The sequence below is a fragment of the Lygodium microphyllum genome, chromosome 9 (genome assembly GCF_053477565.2).
Source record: "Lygodium microphyllum isolate KBCC chromosome 9, Lygodium_microphyllum_v1.1.10, whole genome shotgun sequence".
Taxonomy (NCBI): Eukaryota; Viridiplantae; Streptophyta; class Polypodiopsida; order Schizaeales; family Lygodiaceae; genus Lygodium; species Lygodium microphyllum.
In genome coordinates, this window is record NC_141143.1 from 19,758,489 (window position 1) to 19,774,871 (window position 16,383).

General features: G+C 40.1%; 1 long non-coding RNA gene across 1 annotated transcript; it reads left to right on the plus strand.

Annotated features, from left to right (window-relative positions):
• The first annotated feature begins 3,301 nt into the window (after positions 1-3,301).
• On the plus strand, positions 3,302-10,695 carry LOC148030838 (uncharacterized). Its single transcript, XR_015691817.1, has 3 exons — positions 3,302-9,669; positions 9,763-9,862; positions 9,955-10,695. It is a non-coding gene; the product is annotated as an uncharacterized LOC148030838 (long non-coding RNA).
• Positions 10,696-16,383: the final 5,688 nt, after the last annotated feature.

Below are 16,383 nucleotides of genomic sequence, written 5' to 3' on the forward strand. Positions count from 1 at the left end.
TTTAGTATTCAAAAAATGAAAATTGCGAGATTCCCAAACTCACTAATATTGTGTTGGAACTAGTTTTTGGTTAAAACTAAATAAGCTTGTTTAGCTTAGAAAGATTGAAGAGTCACAATTTGTATGTGTGGGGCAGGGGGAGCTATTTTTTTAGTGCCCCCAAATTAGCTTTTTAAAAAAAAAATTCAACTCAGTGAATATTAGAGGAATGCTCCGGGCCATCACTACAAGGATACAAGAATATAGTGATGGCCATTTATGATGCAAATTAGCGGCGTTGCAAATAGCGGCGGTACTCAGGCAAAAAAAAAGCGGGCCGAAATCAAAGCACGTCATTTTGCGCGAATGAACGAAAGAGGAAGTGGAAGGAAGAGTGAACGGCATCTTGCATTTGAGAGGGACAGGGAGAGAAAGAGGGAGAATGAGAGCTTCTCACCGCTGCCACCGCCGTTTGTGAAGAAGTGCAAGAAGTGTACAGAGGATGAAGAGGAGCCGCCGAATCCATCCTCGGGCCTTCGCGGTGAGTGCATTGTTCCCTCTTGCTTTGATTTTGTTTTTTCTTCATTTCTTTTGCTTGTTTTTGTTAAAATCATGTGTATTGAGAGAGAAAGAGAGGAAATGAGAGAGGGAGAGGAAGAGAGAAAAAGAAACAAGGAGCGAGAAAGAGAGGGAAAAAACATTAAACATAATAGAGAAAGAGAGAGAGAGAGGGAGGGAGAGAGGAGAATGAATGAATAAAAAACAAAGAGAGGGTAAGATCATGTTCTTTAATTTCTTCTTTTCTTGTTTGTAATAGTAGTAGTAGTAGTTCTTTAATTTCTTGTTTGTAGTGGTAGTAGTAGTAGTTCTTTAATTTCTTATTTTCTTGTTTGTAGTAGTAGTAGTGGTAGTAGTAGTAGTTCTTTAATTTATTCTTTTTCTTATTATTATTTTTGGTAGTAGTAGTAGTTCTTTAATTTCTTATTTTCTTGTTTGTAGTAGTAGTAGTGGTAGTTCTTTAATTTATTCTTCTCTTTTTTGTAGTAGTAGTAGCTGTTGTTATTGTTGTAGAGTAGTAGTAGTACTACTACTAGTAGTTGTAGTTGTTGTTTTATTTTTTCTTTTCTTATTTGTTGTTGTTGTGGTAGTCGTAGTGGTGGTGGTGGTGGTAGTTGTTTAATTTGTTATTTTCTTGTTTATTGTTATTGTAGTAGTCATAGTAATAGTAGTGGTAGTGGTAGTAGTAGTAGTTGTTGTTGTTTAATTTCTTCTTTTCTTATTTATTGTTATTGTGGTGGTAGTGGCAGTGATTTAATTTCTTCTTTTATTGTTTGTTGTTGTAGTGGCAGTGGCAGTGGTAGTTGTTTAATTTCTTATTTTCTTGTTTTTTGTTGTTGTGGTAGTTGTAGTCGTGGTCATAGTAGTAGTAGTAGTTTTTTTTTTTCTTTTCTTGTTTTTTGTTGTTGTTATTGTTATTGTGGTTTAATTTCTTCTTTTCTTGTTTGTTGTGGTAGTGGTAGTGGCAGTGGCAGTGGTAGTTGTTTAATTTCTTATTTTCTTGTTTTTTGTTGTTGTGGTAGTCGTAGTCGTGGTCATAGCAGCAGCAGCAGCAACAGCAGCAGCAACAGTAGTGGAGAGAGAGAGAGAGAGAGAGAGAGAGAGAGAGAGAGAGAGAGAGAGATGTGTTGTTAAAGGAAATGAGAGAGGGAGAGGAAGAGAAAAGGAAAGAAGGAATGAGAGAGGGAATAAACATACAACATAATAAAGAGAGAGAGAGAGAGAGAGAGAGAGAGAGAGGGAGAGAGGGAGAGAAGAGAATGAATGGATAAAAAACAAAGAGAGGGTAAGATCTTGTTCTTTAACTTCTTCTTTTCTTTTTTGTAGTAGTAGTAATAGTAGTAGTAGTTAGTAATAGTGGTTGTGAGGTCCGGTACAATACCACGAGACAGAAAACCCTCCGACATATGTTAATTTGTAGGTGGGTGGAGACTTTACATACGTTAATTTTGTTGAGTTACAAGAGAAGAAATCCCTTCTCAAACAATTTAAGAAAGAAAAAAAGAATGATAACAAAAACAAATTGTTTGTCGTAACATAGACCAAATGAAAAATGATGAAGGTCATAATGTTCAAGATCGCGAGGCATATCTTAATCAGCGTGTTCCATATCCTTGCTCTCAATGTAAGCTGGCAATTAGACGAAAACGTTGATTGTCTATAGAATACGTACGACGCTTTGGCGAGTTTCAATCAGAGATCATTGATAAGGCGATCTCAGATTTTGAGCAAATAGTATGAAAAGTGCATATCAATCATGCATTGTATTTGCAAACTAATTGAATATCATATACAAAAACATTGGACGAGGCTGGCAAATTTTCTATCCAGAGAGGTGACGTCTCATCTCAAGGAGGAGTGCACCCTTTGCAACCAGTTAGAAGAGTTCGTAGGGGTGCGAGGTGCGATGGATGGAGTGTATGAGCCAATCTACCACTTGGAAGGTACTACCCAATCTATACCGTCAATACCAGAGGAGACATGAAACCTTCCAGACTTTCCTACAATCTTGGAGCCTGAGATGGAGGCAATGATCGATGCATTGATGCCCATGGATATCGAGACATCTGATCTGCTTAGAGAGAAAGCATCCATACCATTATATGATGGGTGTCGAGTATCTCGCCTGAAGACACTGCTTGCACTCTTAAGTGTGCAAGCAAAATACGGGTGGAGCGATGCGCGTGTAATCGAGTTGTTCAAGTATCTTTTACGTACGCTTCGTTGATTTCTTTTTGGCACTTTCAAGGTGTTTTATGATTTTTTTCAAGTTACTGAAGTATCATATATTACTACTTGCAAATACCATACCTGAGTCTCGTGATGATGCGTGACATGTTTTACGAAAGCTTGGCATGGACTACAACAACATCCATGCATGTATCAACAATTGCATACTGTTTTGAGGAGAATACGAGACTATGGAGACATGTCCAAAGTGTGGTGCTCACACTTTGGACATGTACGTACATACGCTTCATTGATTTCTTTTTGGCACTATCATAATTTTTTTTTGGTGATTTTCAAGGTGTTTTATGATTTTTTTCAGGTTACTGAAGTATTATATATTACCACTTGAAAATACCATGCCCAAGTCTCGTGATGATGCGGGACATGTTTTATGAAAGCTTGGTATGGACTACAACAACATCCATGCACATATCAACTGTTAGCTATATATAGTCTGTCTATATATAGTGCCTCAGGTCCTCTCTATATATTCCTATCATGTGTGCTCAGTTGACACATTTCTGGGGTTCCACTTCCGGTGTCTCGTGTCTCTCTTCTCCTCTCTTTTCCTCCATTCCTCGTTTCTCTCGCGCACTGTTTAACATGGTATGAGAGCGCACAAATATGCTTGAGCTGGAAGAGGAGCATGCTGGAAATTATTCATCATCTGCAGGGAAGTTGTGGGAGCATGAGTCGTCCATCCACACACAACACATAGAAAGAACGAAAGAAAGAAAAGCAAGGACCTTTTCTCCATGGAGATCGGCACGTCCCAGCATGGGACAGCTTCTGACAACGAGTCTCTTAGAGATCAGCCGTGGCGGAAGAGGACACCTCGAAGGGGCATAAACGCAGGAGTTCTAGTGAGAAACATAGAGATAAGGACGCTCGTGAAGGTAAACCTTCGAAGCACAAACACAAGCATCACAGGCATAAGCATCGGAGAAAGCACCGCAAAGGGCATGACGATGATGAAACTGTGACCGGCCAGGACGATGATGGATGCCAGTTTCTTGGATCAGAGGACGGAGAAAAGACAGAGGACGTTAGGTATCATGATCATGATATTGGATTAGAAGACGCAAAAAAAGAGAAGGAGAACAACAAACCTATTGTTGAAGCTGGAGCTTCAGAAAGGCGGTGATCAATTTGTTCAAGCAGCCTATTTCAGGCAGTCGTTTTTCTGCGTTTCGGCTATCAGGAGTTCCTGGTCTGGGTGATCAGTTTGAGGCAGTTGCCTTCCTGCTGTTGGGCAATCAGGAGTTCCTCGTCTGGGTGATTAATTTGTTGAAGCAGCCCATTTCAAGCAGTTATTTTACTGTTTTTGGGCTATCAGGAAATTTTAGTCTGTGCGATCAATCTGTTGAATCAACCTCAAATTTTCCGCTGAGTTTGGGTTTCAAGGTGCTGCTGTGAGTGCGCCATTTGGGGCAATCCTCTGGGGCCCTCAGATTTTTGGGTTTTGCCAGTCAATCTTCAATTCCTTCCATTGGATCATATTCACTGTTCTGGGGACCGAACTGCTATTTATCAGTACCTGTACTGATTCTTTTGTCTTCCTCAATCACAACTGAGGAATAGAAGATGAAGTCTGCCCCATCATGTTTGCTTTCCCTAAAGATGATTTTAGGGACATTGAGAGCAGCCCCGCTCTATATCCAGGGATTCCAGCAGAATACAATGCCCTCCGGTGGGGCTTTATTAGAAAGGTCTATGGTATACTCTGCACGCAGGTCATCCTTACCATCATTGTTGCAGCTCTGATTATGTGGTATCAGCCTGTTTCATTGTTCAGCCTGTTTCGTTATTTCTCACAGCCAACTCAGAAGTGAGAACCAGGCATTGAGAGATGCCATAAGGAATGTTGTGTGTCACAAGTGTGGAGGACCTGCCAATTATGCTGAGACCAATTTCGATGAGCAGCAACTTAAGATTGAAAATGCAAGACTAAGAGAGGAGGTTTCTCGGCTGTCTGCAGCCCTAGCTGGGAAAAAAAAAAAACAAGGGATTGTCTTCTTTTGCTACTGCACCAAGTTCCACATCCTCAACTGATCTTGCTCTTCAGACTCCATCCACAACAGCAAATGAGATTACAACTACTGCAGGGCCTTCGATAGCAGAGATTGCATCAAGGCCTTTAGGGCTTACAGATGCTGAGAAGCCCATGGTTGTGGAGCTCATTGTGTCAGCTATGGAGGAGTTAGCTCAAGTTGCTCAAGTAGGCGAGCCTTTATGGGTGTCAGATCCAGATACAGGGATAGAAATATTTGATGTCAAAGAATACATGAAGCAGTTTGCAAGGGTGATTAGTCCTATTCCACCCTGGCTTAAGGTCGAAGCTACAAGAGAAACAGAGCTTGTGGTTATGAATGCTACTGCTTTAGTAGAGACCCTCATGGATGTGGATAGGTGGGCTGACATGTTTGCGTCAATCATCTCCAAGGCCTCAATTGTGGAGGTTCTATCCAGGAGGGGTTGCAGGTTCATTTGATGGTACGATGCAAGTGATCTGGTTATGTGGTATCAGCCTGTTTTGCTGTTTCTCACAGCCAACTCAGTCCTATTTAAACCTGGTAGCTTACGAGAGCCACTTAGCAGATAAGCTTCCTCCCTCTCTCTCTCTCTCTCTACATTTTAACATCAACATTACTTTTCGATGTTGATATTGCCATGCTTCATGATGATCGTCCTCGTTCATTATTACATTGATGAGCGTCTATATTCTAGCTGATGATACATTGTTTCGTTTATATTCTTTCCAATTGTTTTATTTATATTCTGTTCATGGGGCCCCACATGTGTTATGTTGTCTATAGAGCGGTGTCACGAACCGTCTCTATAGACCTTGTGTTGTTCTAATGTCACTGTAATGTTTTTCTTTAAGTTTTGATGTGACAGATATACTGCTTATATCCCAAGTTCAGTTGAAGGAATTTCTTGGAGATTTTATCTTTTGCAGTGATGTCGCTTATCCTTATTTTACATGTTGTATATTTAGGAGTGATAAAGCCCTTTTGATGCCTCTGAATAGGCTTATCCTTATTTTACATGTATATTTAGGAGTGATAAAGCTCTTTTGATGCCTCTGAATAGGCTGTTGTAATTCAGGAGTGCTGTAGCTCCTGAGTGATGTAGCTCCGTTGTAATTCACGAGTGATGTAGCTCCTTTGATGCCTATGAATAGGATCTTGTAAGTTCAACTTTGTAATTTTATATTTTGAATATTAATATAAGGGTAGGTCTATATAGAGATGTGGGTTTTTCCCTTGAGTCCCCAAGGGTTTTTTCATCCATAGTAAGGGATCTTTATTTGAGCGGGGGTGTTAGCTATATATAGTGCCCTAGGTCCCCTCTATATATTCCTATTATGTGTGCTTAGTTGACACACTTCTGGGGTTCCACTTCCGGTATCTCGTGTCTCTCTTCTCCTCTCGCTTCCTCCGTTTCTCGTCTCCCTCGCGCACTGTTCAACATCAACGATTGCATACTGTTTCGAGGAGAATATGAGACTATGGAGGCATGTTCAAAATGTGGTGCTCACAGATATCAACAAGACTTGAAAGGACAAACCATCCCTCAAAAAGTTCTTAGACACTTTTCGCTTATCTCCTGCATAAATCACATCTTTCGTACGTCGGGCATGGTGAGCTTAACAATATGGTATGTGTAGAATAGATCCACAAATGGAGTTCAACAAATATCTGCGGATTCATGCGCATGGAGCCACATTGACTCTACCTTTGTAGGCTTTTCCCAAGAGCTAAGGAATCTTCGGCTCGATCTTGCTATGGATGGCGTAATCCCATTCGGTCTGTGTTCAACTTCTTACAGTGTATGGCCTATAGTCCTTATCAACTATAACATTCCTCCATGAATTTCTACGAAGAAAGGATATCTCATCTATAGCATGATCATGTCTGCGTTTTCTTAGTCAGCGTTCTCTCAAGTCCACGTTTTCTAAAGACAATCAATTATCAGGGCTAAAATCCCATGATTGACATAAGATATGTCATGTTTATACTGCGAATGGATTATAAGTTGCTTGCGTATTTTGCTATTTGGAGTGTAGTCGTTGTTCATAATGCTTCCTCGTTTGTGGCAGTTTGTACTACCGATCACGATTGCAAGATGCCTTACTCCAAAAAGATGGGGGGCGATTTACAGGTTGTCAATTTTAATGCAATGGATTTCACAGAAGAAGATTAAGATATTTTCTATTGAATTCGCAAGGTAGGGAGCAGTGGAGATGATCTATATCTTTAAGAAATACCTGCCTACCAACATGCTCACGATACAAATCCACCTTGTGCATCTTGTAGATGAAGTGGAGATTGCTAAACCTGTCCATACACGATGGATGTTCTTCTTGGAGCTCTTCATGAAAACCCTGAAAGGCTTTGTGTGATGACGAGCTCGGCTAGAAGGTAGCATGCCTGAAGGTTGGTTGGTGTCTGAGGCATGAGTGTATATTTCACAGTGGCTACCAATGGTGGATTTAGACAACAATATGCTATGGTCGCTGAAGGATGATGATAGACTGACCGGAGATGTGGTGGTTGAAAATGGGTTAGAAAAAAGAATGGATGCTGCAATGGAGGAGAAAGTAAATCACTTTTGTATGTCACACCATGCCTCCATGGAGACGTGGCTCGCGAAGTACGAGCAAGCTAGGAAAGATCGGGAAGAAGCACGATCTTAATTTCGACATAGTACGTGCCATCAACCGATTCGATATCCTGAGGGTATGGAGGAGATGTGGTTTATGTCAATGTGATGGCTGCATGGAGCTTTGACCGCAACGTCTCGCGAAGAGGGGGAGGTCTCAATCGAGGAGTGGGAATTCTCGAGGGGATGTAGTCCGAAGGTGACGACGTTTTTAGGGTTTGTCGTATCTATATTTTATATGTGACAACTAATTGAGTGTTTCAATATACAATACAAAATATATAGCGTGACATGATCGCAGGACGTCATTTTCGTATGGAGCATATCGAGAAAATGCGCTTCACAACAGATTGTGGTATCATGGCAAAGTTTGAGAAAGAGAGCCGATGATGAGCAACGGATCCAAACACGGTTGTAGATGAGATGAAGTATGTTGGGAACTTGCAAAGTATTATTATGGTCGATTACCGTAGCTTCTCTATGATCCTATTCGATGTGCAGTGGTTTAAAGTGGTACTTGAAGGAGTTGGAGCAACAGTTCGATGAGGTCCATTTGTATTTCTCGAAATAGATTCCAAAAAAAGATGGATAGATTTGCAAGACACATTTGTGTTGTCGGTCCATTGTGAACAAATGCATTAACTCGTGTTTTTTTTAAATTTTACTACGATATGGTACACGTCACAAAAGTTAAATCTCTTTTGTTCGTGATTTTGAACATGTAATTTTCTATCCAAATCCTCAATAAGCTCGATGGTGGTATGTTATACCTTCGACTCTCCAAAGTGCGAGAGTATATGATTAAAGCGATGTTCCGAGCATAGATAAGGACAATATGTAAATAGAGGAGTGGATATTGCAAGGGGTGGAGGCCACCGAAAGCTTGGAGCATGTAGAGAAGCCAGAATCGGGTAACAATGATGGAAATATAGGAGTCCAAGAATTCTTTGAGAACGAGGTGGATTCATCCTTTTGTGGTGACATGTCTATCGACCTTCTAGTGTATGCAGAGTTGTGTCAGGAGATTGACATGGGACTATAGGGTACTTCATACTTGGAGCATCCATCTACTCAATTCGTTGACGAATCGCTTATAAGGGTACATAAGATATGCATTATCGTGCTTTGCTTGTTTTATATTCATTATGCTAACATCAATTTTTGTCTGTGTAGGTAACCTTTGTGGATATTTAGATCAACACGATGAGTCGAGGGATGAGCGACGAGGAGCTATAGGAGATCTTCACGCATATGTCTCCAGATCAGATGGCTTGATTTAGAGATATGACAGACCAGGAGCTATTTTGGACACCATTAGGCCATTCTATTAGATCTACTTCGGTGCGCTCTGATGCTTCAGTTTCACATAGACGAGGTCAACACTCCAGACTTGGGCTAGATGGAGGGAGTGGTTCTGGGGGATGCTACGGAGATATGGATGTAGTGAGCCCACGGTTGGCTCAAGATACAAGTGCTACTCCTCGCTCTCGTGGTAGTTCGAGAGAGTGGCTCAGGTGGTTGTTGTGGAGGTACCGACACAGTGTCTCCGTCTCGTCGTTCTACTGGAGTTGCATCACCTATGGGATTTGTCACACCTATGGGGACGTCTACTCCAATCACTCCAGCTTTTGCTCAGCCATCTATAGGTAGCACCCTTATGGATACTACTTTGAGAGATACTATCCCTATAGCTACACCAGATGTACATGGATCTCTTGGATATGTCAAGGAGCATGGTCATTGGTGGAAAATGACACATCTTAGGCATGTCCCAGAGAGGTATGGATACCTTTTAGATGATAGGACATGAGCCATCATCATGAATGATGAGGGAAGGAGGGTGATGACTCGTATGAGAGAGTTGTGCCAACAAGTTTTTTGGAGCAACGTCTTGGATCATTGGAAGAACATACCGGAGGAGAGCAAGGACTACATAGTAGCATCCTTGCATGTGAAGTTTCTGGTACCTATTGTAACAGATAGGTTTTCCACAGGCTAGATAATGGAGTGCATCCGTGTGTACATGTCACATAGACAATCAGATGCACACAAGGCAGTTAAGAGGGGTCTCAAAGCCCCGAGTGGCTAGACGCAGACGACTAGCACCGACTCAAGGAGGAGGCTACAGATTCTCCAAGACGTTGGAGATAGCAGCGCGAGGCAGCGACAGCACGATTGGAGGCAAGAGTGGTTCATCATCTTGGGAGTGGCGGCCATAGGACATATCTGGAAGACTTTGTAAGTTCTTTTGTTCTACATACTTATTTTTTTTACAATATTAATTGTACTGACAATCATGTTTCTAATAGTTGTATTTTATTTTCTTTACAGCACTCCATTACAAACCGCGATCCCATTGGCCTAGAGACTCGATTTGCAGAGAGACGGTCTCACTGCATCAATTGACTGATTGTATGGACGCGATGGCCCTGTAAGTCACTCATCTTTCTTATCTGTGGTTACTAATTTTATTTAAAATGCATTATTGTATAGTGGAATGATGTGTAGTTTCTTTTTTTGCAGAGTCTGTTCGATGCTCCTTTGCGGAGGGGACCAGGTTTTGGATGGCGAGGATCTATAGCTCGCCCTTGGATCCGTGGAGTGCACATGCTCTTATTTTTTGGTCACGTTTTATGGCCCTTACCGGATCCTTAAGCGAATTGGAGATTTGGCATACAAACTAGAGCTTTCCTCTTCTACAAAGATTCATAACGTCTTCCATGTTAGTCAGCTCAAGCCCTATTATGGTGATCTAGTGGATATAGTTGATGAGCTGCCACCTATTTGATGAAGACGGTCTTATTTAGTACATCCCAGAGGCTGTTATAGGTCAGCATGAAAAGAAGCATCGATCATGTTCTATTGTAGAATATTTGATCAAATGGAGAGGTTTACCACCTGAAGAGGTTTCTTGGAGATCTGATTCTATATTAGATAAGTATCTATACTTGAGGGAGACATTGGTGAAGCCTATTGCTTATCGAGCTGGTAATGATATCGACTGGTTCAGGATAGCATGCTATATTAGAACAGTTTTTATTGTGCCTAATTTGCAGAGTTAAGCTATCTACATGGGCTTAAAGTACTCTTCAAGAGCTTCGTTTTGATATATGGTACGTCCCATTTGGACACTTCTACTAGAAGTTACGACAGATTTGGTCCAGCAGGGTCTGTTTACTCAGCAAGCTGTCTACTTTGTTTTGGGATTATTTGTTGAAGACTTTATGGCTCCATATGCTTTTGAAGTATTCCAAATCATGTATATAGTTGGGGCTTACTTCCGTTCTTCAAATTCAGCTCATGTAGTGGTCATACTTAATTCATTTTCCATTTATAAAGCTGTAAAAAACAGAGTAGGCATTTTCTATATAGTAGTAGTATCTTGCCATGATTGTATTGTCACTTTCATTACGCGGTCTTATATTTATTTTATATATCAGTGTTATGATTTAAGTATACTTTGCTTTGATTTACACAAGCATTGTACACATTACTGAAACTCTTTTGTATGGCCCAAATAAAGCACATAGCTGTTACCCTGCCACAAAAATTTTTCCCCTGTTACTTTCGCTATTAGTGTCGCAAATTTACTGCACACGTCGCTATTAGTGTCGTAATATGCGTCGCAAAGTCTCTATCATTGTCACTATCTACGTTGCAAATTTGATGCTGATAGTAATTGTTCTATGGGGTCGCTAATATTAACGTTTTTTGTGACGATGGGGGCAAATTTCTTTATGAATATTTTCGTTGCTTTGAACGTCAGTATAACACCTGTATCTTGTAGTGCATGAGATCTTCAATTTATTTACCATCTATCACTTCGAACAAATCACAAAATGATGCATTCTATAAAGAGATTTGATTTTATTCTCTCTCCTCTCTCCTCTCTCCTCTTGTACGTTTCTATGGGTTAATGTATGAGGGAAGGGGATTGATTGAGATGAAAGATTTTGGTCGTTTGATGATGTGGGGGTGCAAAGGAGCATAATTCAGGCTTGAATGGATCAATGGTTGTTCAAGAGCGTCATTAGGTCTCCAATTTCAAAATACGTACGTCATAAGGTGTGATTTCATGAGTAAGTCATAGATTTCATTGTTTTATAATAAATTTTAACCGAAAATGATTGGAAAGATTGTATTTGGTTACCAATGCTTTGATGTATCAGCCATGTTGAAGTAATTAAGAAAAAATAGTTGTATAATAATTTTATGCTAAACATGGTAAAACCTGCAACTATGTGATTTAAGAAAAATTGTGTTTTTTGGGTTTTATTGTGCATATGATGCTGTTCTTATGGGTTAAAATATGATAAGAAAATCATTCTTAGTACGATCAATTAATCTAAACTAGAAAATTAAAAAAATATAAATAATTATCTATAAATAAATAGAAAAAAAGAAAAAAAGCTTTTTACATCTGAAAAATAAGAAAAAATAAGATTTATGTTTGTGAATATATGGTGGAGCTGAAGCATGAGGTTTAGTCTCACTTCACCCCTACCTCTATGTTAAAGTGAGTTTTTATTGCTTTTGTAAAAGAAAAATACATTATAAAATACACCTTCAACCTATCATCGAATGTATAACTTTAAACAATAGGGAGAAGGGGGTTGTTGAGTATTTAAAATATACTGAATTCTGATGTTTTATGACGCATGGTATGAACGGTACGTTTTTGTCTAAAATTAAAAGGGTCTAGTAGCACAAGAATGCTTGGCACTAGCCCTAAGCAACATAGCAATTGTGGTTTAGAAGAAAAGCATGAAAGGAACTTTCTTTACACTTTCATGATGCTGATTGTCAAAGAAGAAACTTGTTTGAGTATGGTAGTCATACACAATTGCATTGCACATACCATATGGTATCATTTTGGATGCATGTCAATTGTTTGTATGAGCAATGACCGATGTTGAGAGTGTGAGGTACTCTAAGCTATAGGATTAGAGATTCGGTTCCTTGGGGAACATTCAATAAAGTCTATTTGTTATCTTCGAAATCGATCAGTTAAAAGAGTGAAGCTTGTTTTGACTATATTCTATATATTCACGGTGCATCTTGGGGCCAATCCTTGAAGTGTAGGAGAGCTGTCGTGGAGCCACGACAATTGACCGAGGGGTGCTTCCTTTATATGTGCTTACATGGTGTATTACACTAATATGTTTAGGGACTCCTTCTGAGGAGTATGGGAAATGATTATTTGTTGGACTACAAATCATACAAATGCAAAGTTATGTATTTGAGGTTAGGGTAGCATATCCTTTAGATGCTCTTGGCGGCGAGGCTGTGTCGGGTGGTTTGAGGTGTGTACTAGAGGCCAGGCTAGTACCATTGAGCCATTGTTGGGCCCATTTTATGTCCCAATAGGTGGTATGTTTTCCAAGAGCCGCTAATAAGTGGCAGTTCTCGAACCTTAGTGGAAAAGAGACTTAAAATTTATAACCCCACCCATTAGGGGTGTGGTAAAGTATTTGTAAAATGGGAATTGTTAAGGGTTTCAAATACTTGACTTTCCCTATTCAAAATCTTCTAATAGACCTAATTAATTATGTAGAGATTGAATCCTCTACAAGAGATGATTTAGGTGATGTGGATAGTAAGCACCTAGTTGTTAGTCTATCCTCTAGTATGATGGCATGGGCTGAGGTTCAACTCAATGTAGTCTCAACTCAAAAACCATTATGTGCAACCATCCATCAACCTAGAGGATATGTAACAAGCATGTTGGAACTCGTGGCAGTCATGGCATCAACCAAAGATCATGCTAAAGCCGTAACGCTAGGGAAAAGTACCAACATACAATGGAAGATCCTCTTAGAAAGGATCAGAATGATATGCTAAAAGTCATAGGACTCTCTAGACCACTTCGTGAGTTGGTAGAAAGGAAATCCCATGGATCAAGTAACCTTCCCACACCGATAAAGGTGGAAATGGAAGAGACTAGGAGCCTTGAGATGGTAGAACTAGGTCAATATGAGTATGAAGACCTTGATGACCCAGTGTTGATATCACTATAAGGGTACACACATATAGCGACGCTAAGTTGCGACATTTTTTTCGGCGTCGGTATTAGCCTCGGTACCTACGTCTTTAAAAATGTCGGTACCGACGCAAATACCGATGTTTTTAAAGACGCAGACACCGACGCTAATACCGACAACTTACTGTGGCAAAATTTCACCAAAACCCGAACGTTTGTTTCATTTGAGCGCGCGAAGGCAGAGAGAAAGGATTGTGAGCAAGAGAGGGAGGTGAGCAAGAGAGGTAAGCAAGGGAGGTGAGTAAGGAAGCAAGCCGCGAGCCGCACGTGAGGAGAGGAGCGTCGCCCGCATGAAGAGGTCATGGAGGAAGAAGAGAGCACGACGGTATGCCCTATTTTGGTTTCTTTACAATCTTTGTTTTGCTTTGCAATGTAGGTTAGAAAGTGTTGGTTTGTCTTCGATCTTTGTGTTGCTTTGTGTTGCTTTGGAATGTAGGTTAGGAAGTAATGAAAGAGAGAGAAATGGAAGCGAGTGCTTTAAAAAATTTTCTTGTGTTGGTTTTTATTCTTTGCAATGTAGGTACGAAAATGTATGTGTGTGAGCATAGTTTAGAGCCAACCTCAAAGATAGATAAGTTTAGAGCCGACCTCAAAGATAGATAATTTTAGAGCTGAACTCAAAGAGATAGGTACGAAAATTAAAAAAAAGGACTTAAAATATATATAGTGGAGTGGTCCCAATATACAATATAGAATCGTTATTAAATTATCATTCCATTAAATCGCAGTCAAGATGTCTAGCACTCATGACCAACATGGTGGTGATCGTGAGGCTTGGCTCAATCAACGTGTCCCCTGTCCATGCACGCAATGCAAATTGGCCATTCATCGGAAACGTCGTTTGTTCATAGAGCATATGCAACGGTATGGAGAGTTTCAAGTTGAGATAATTGACCAAGCAGTCTTGAATTACGAGATTGCGGTAAGTTCTCTCTCATTATTATATGACATGTAATTGATTTAAGTATAACAGTTTGGGGTTATCTTAGAAGTTAGCTCCTTAACATCCTTTACAGGGTCAGGGCCATGTCGATACATTGCAGTCCGTAGATCTCTTGCGTTCAGTAAGACGGGTTCGTCCATGCTCTATACAAATGTCATCCGAGATAACTGTCTCATAGAAGGTGATAACTCTCAACCCCCTTCTATGGGTGAGAATGTCACAACTCTATAGAAATATAATTTGTATCATTTTTCATTAATTTGTCTATATAATGATTTATTAAATTTATTTCCTTTGCACTAATTAGATATAAAGAAAAGTGCATTGGAGCTGGCCACTGATGAGTGGTCACAGGTTATGGTGGACTCACACGGTGGGTTAGAGAAAAGATAGTTCACACTTCCACCTATATGACCCGATTGGGCGCCTGTGACTAGAACTCACGCATATCAGGGTTAGACTCGCACACAGAAAGGATTGATGCCTTGAAGTGTGGGCTAGATCTACCAGAACAAACAGTTACAATCAACAAGATGGCATGATCATGAAATGCTTGTATAATGTGCATGTGTGGGTTGAAAGCTTGAAATGCACATTTCTTTGCATAGGAAAGTCACATGAAGATTCGAATACTATTTTTGTGATGTACACGGAAAAAGCTTTCATATGACATCCATATTTTGGGGGGGGGGGGATCCCTAAATTTTAGGAGTCCCTAAATTTTAGGAGCCTCGAATTAGCCTAAAAATGCTAGTCCTAAAAAATAGGGATGTCATTCTAAAAATAGTAAGTTATGTACTCTGACTATGCTTACTAAATTTGGTTGTTTCTATTCTTGACAGTATTCAACCCAAAAAGGAAGGCCATAGAGAAGAGACAAGTGTCAAGACACTTGTCACATAAGTTTCCAAGTGTCCCACCACTTGTCACATCTCATGACATGTGGCTAGACACTTGTCTTGTGCTACTCCACTTTCCCCTTTTGTACTAGCTCTTCCCTCTCCTATAAATAAGAGCTCGTTTTTCTTCATTCATCATCATTTTTCTTTGTTGTAAACTCATGTACAGCACCCACAGATAGCCAGAAATTGGCCCCATCCATCCCCATCATCATCCCCACTTCTCCATTATCAAATTCCTCCATATTCCCTCTTCTATCACTGTTTTTTTTACAAGACAGCAAGCCTGTAAATTCATTATAGCACCTCCTTCTCGAGCTCTTTCTTCCATTTTAGCTACAAGAAGCAAGCCCTATCCATGTACTACTGATCAACGATGGAGAAAGACTGGATTTCCCTTTTTCTTCTCTCATACTGTAAAGAAATTGGTTCTTATCATTGCATAATAGATAATGCATGTGTGTTTGTACATCTTTGCATGATCTTGTGAGAGTGAGAATTACTTCTTCTCACTCTCAGGTTGATTGTAACTGAGCTCTTCCCTAAGGGACTTGGGTTGAGCAGAAATACATTCCTTCGGGGGGGGGGGGGGGAGGGGGGGTTGCCCATCTTCAACCCTCAATCTTGTTTCCATTACTTTTACATTTTCATGGCTGTAATTTTGTGAGTAATTTTCATTTTTAGCTTTAAGTGTTCATTTTCTTTTATATTAAATCTCGAAAACAAGCGAATATCATAATTGTTAAGCATACTACGTTGTTCGGGGTGTTTACAGTGGTATCAGAGCTTTGGCTCGGTCCTCACCCCCAACACTGGTAGTGCTTACAATTATAAGTTTGTCTGTTTTCAGCCCTTGCATTGAGTGCTTGAGCATATTTTTTTTCTTTAGTCTCAATGGATCAATCGAGTGCTATCATTCAAGCCATTCAAAGTCTTAGAGAGGAGAATCAGCAAATTCGTGAGCAACTTCTCAAACTAGAAAAAGTTGAGAATCCCAAAGAATTCAAGGAAAGAAGCCCATCTACTTCAAGGAGACAAAGCCATACCAATGAAAGGAGCCGATCAAGAAG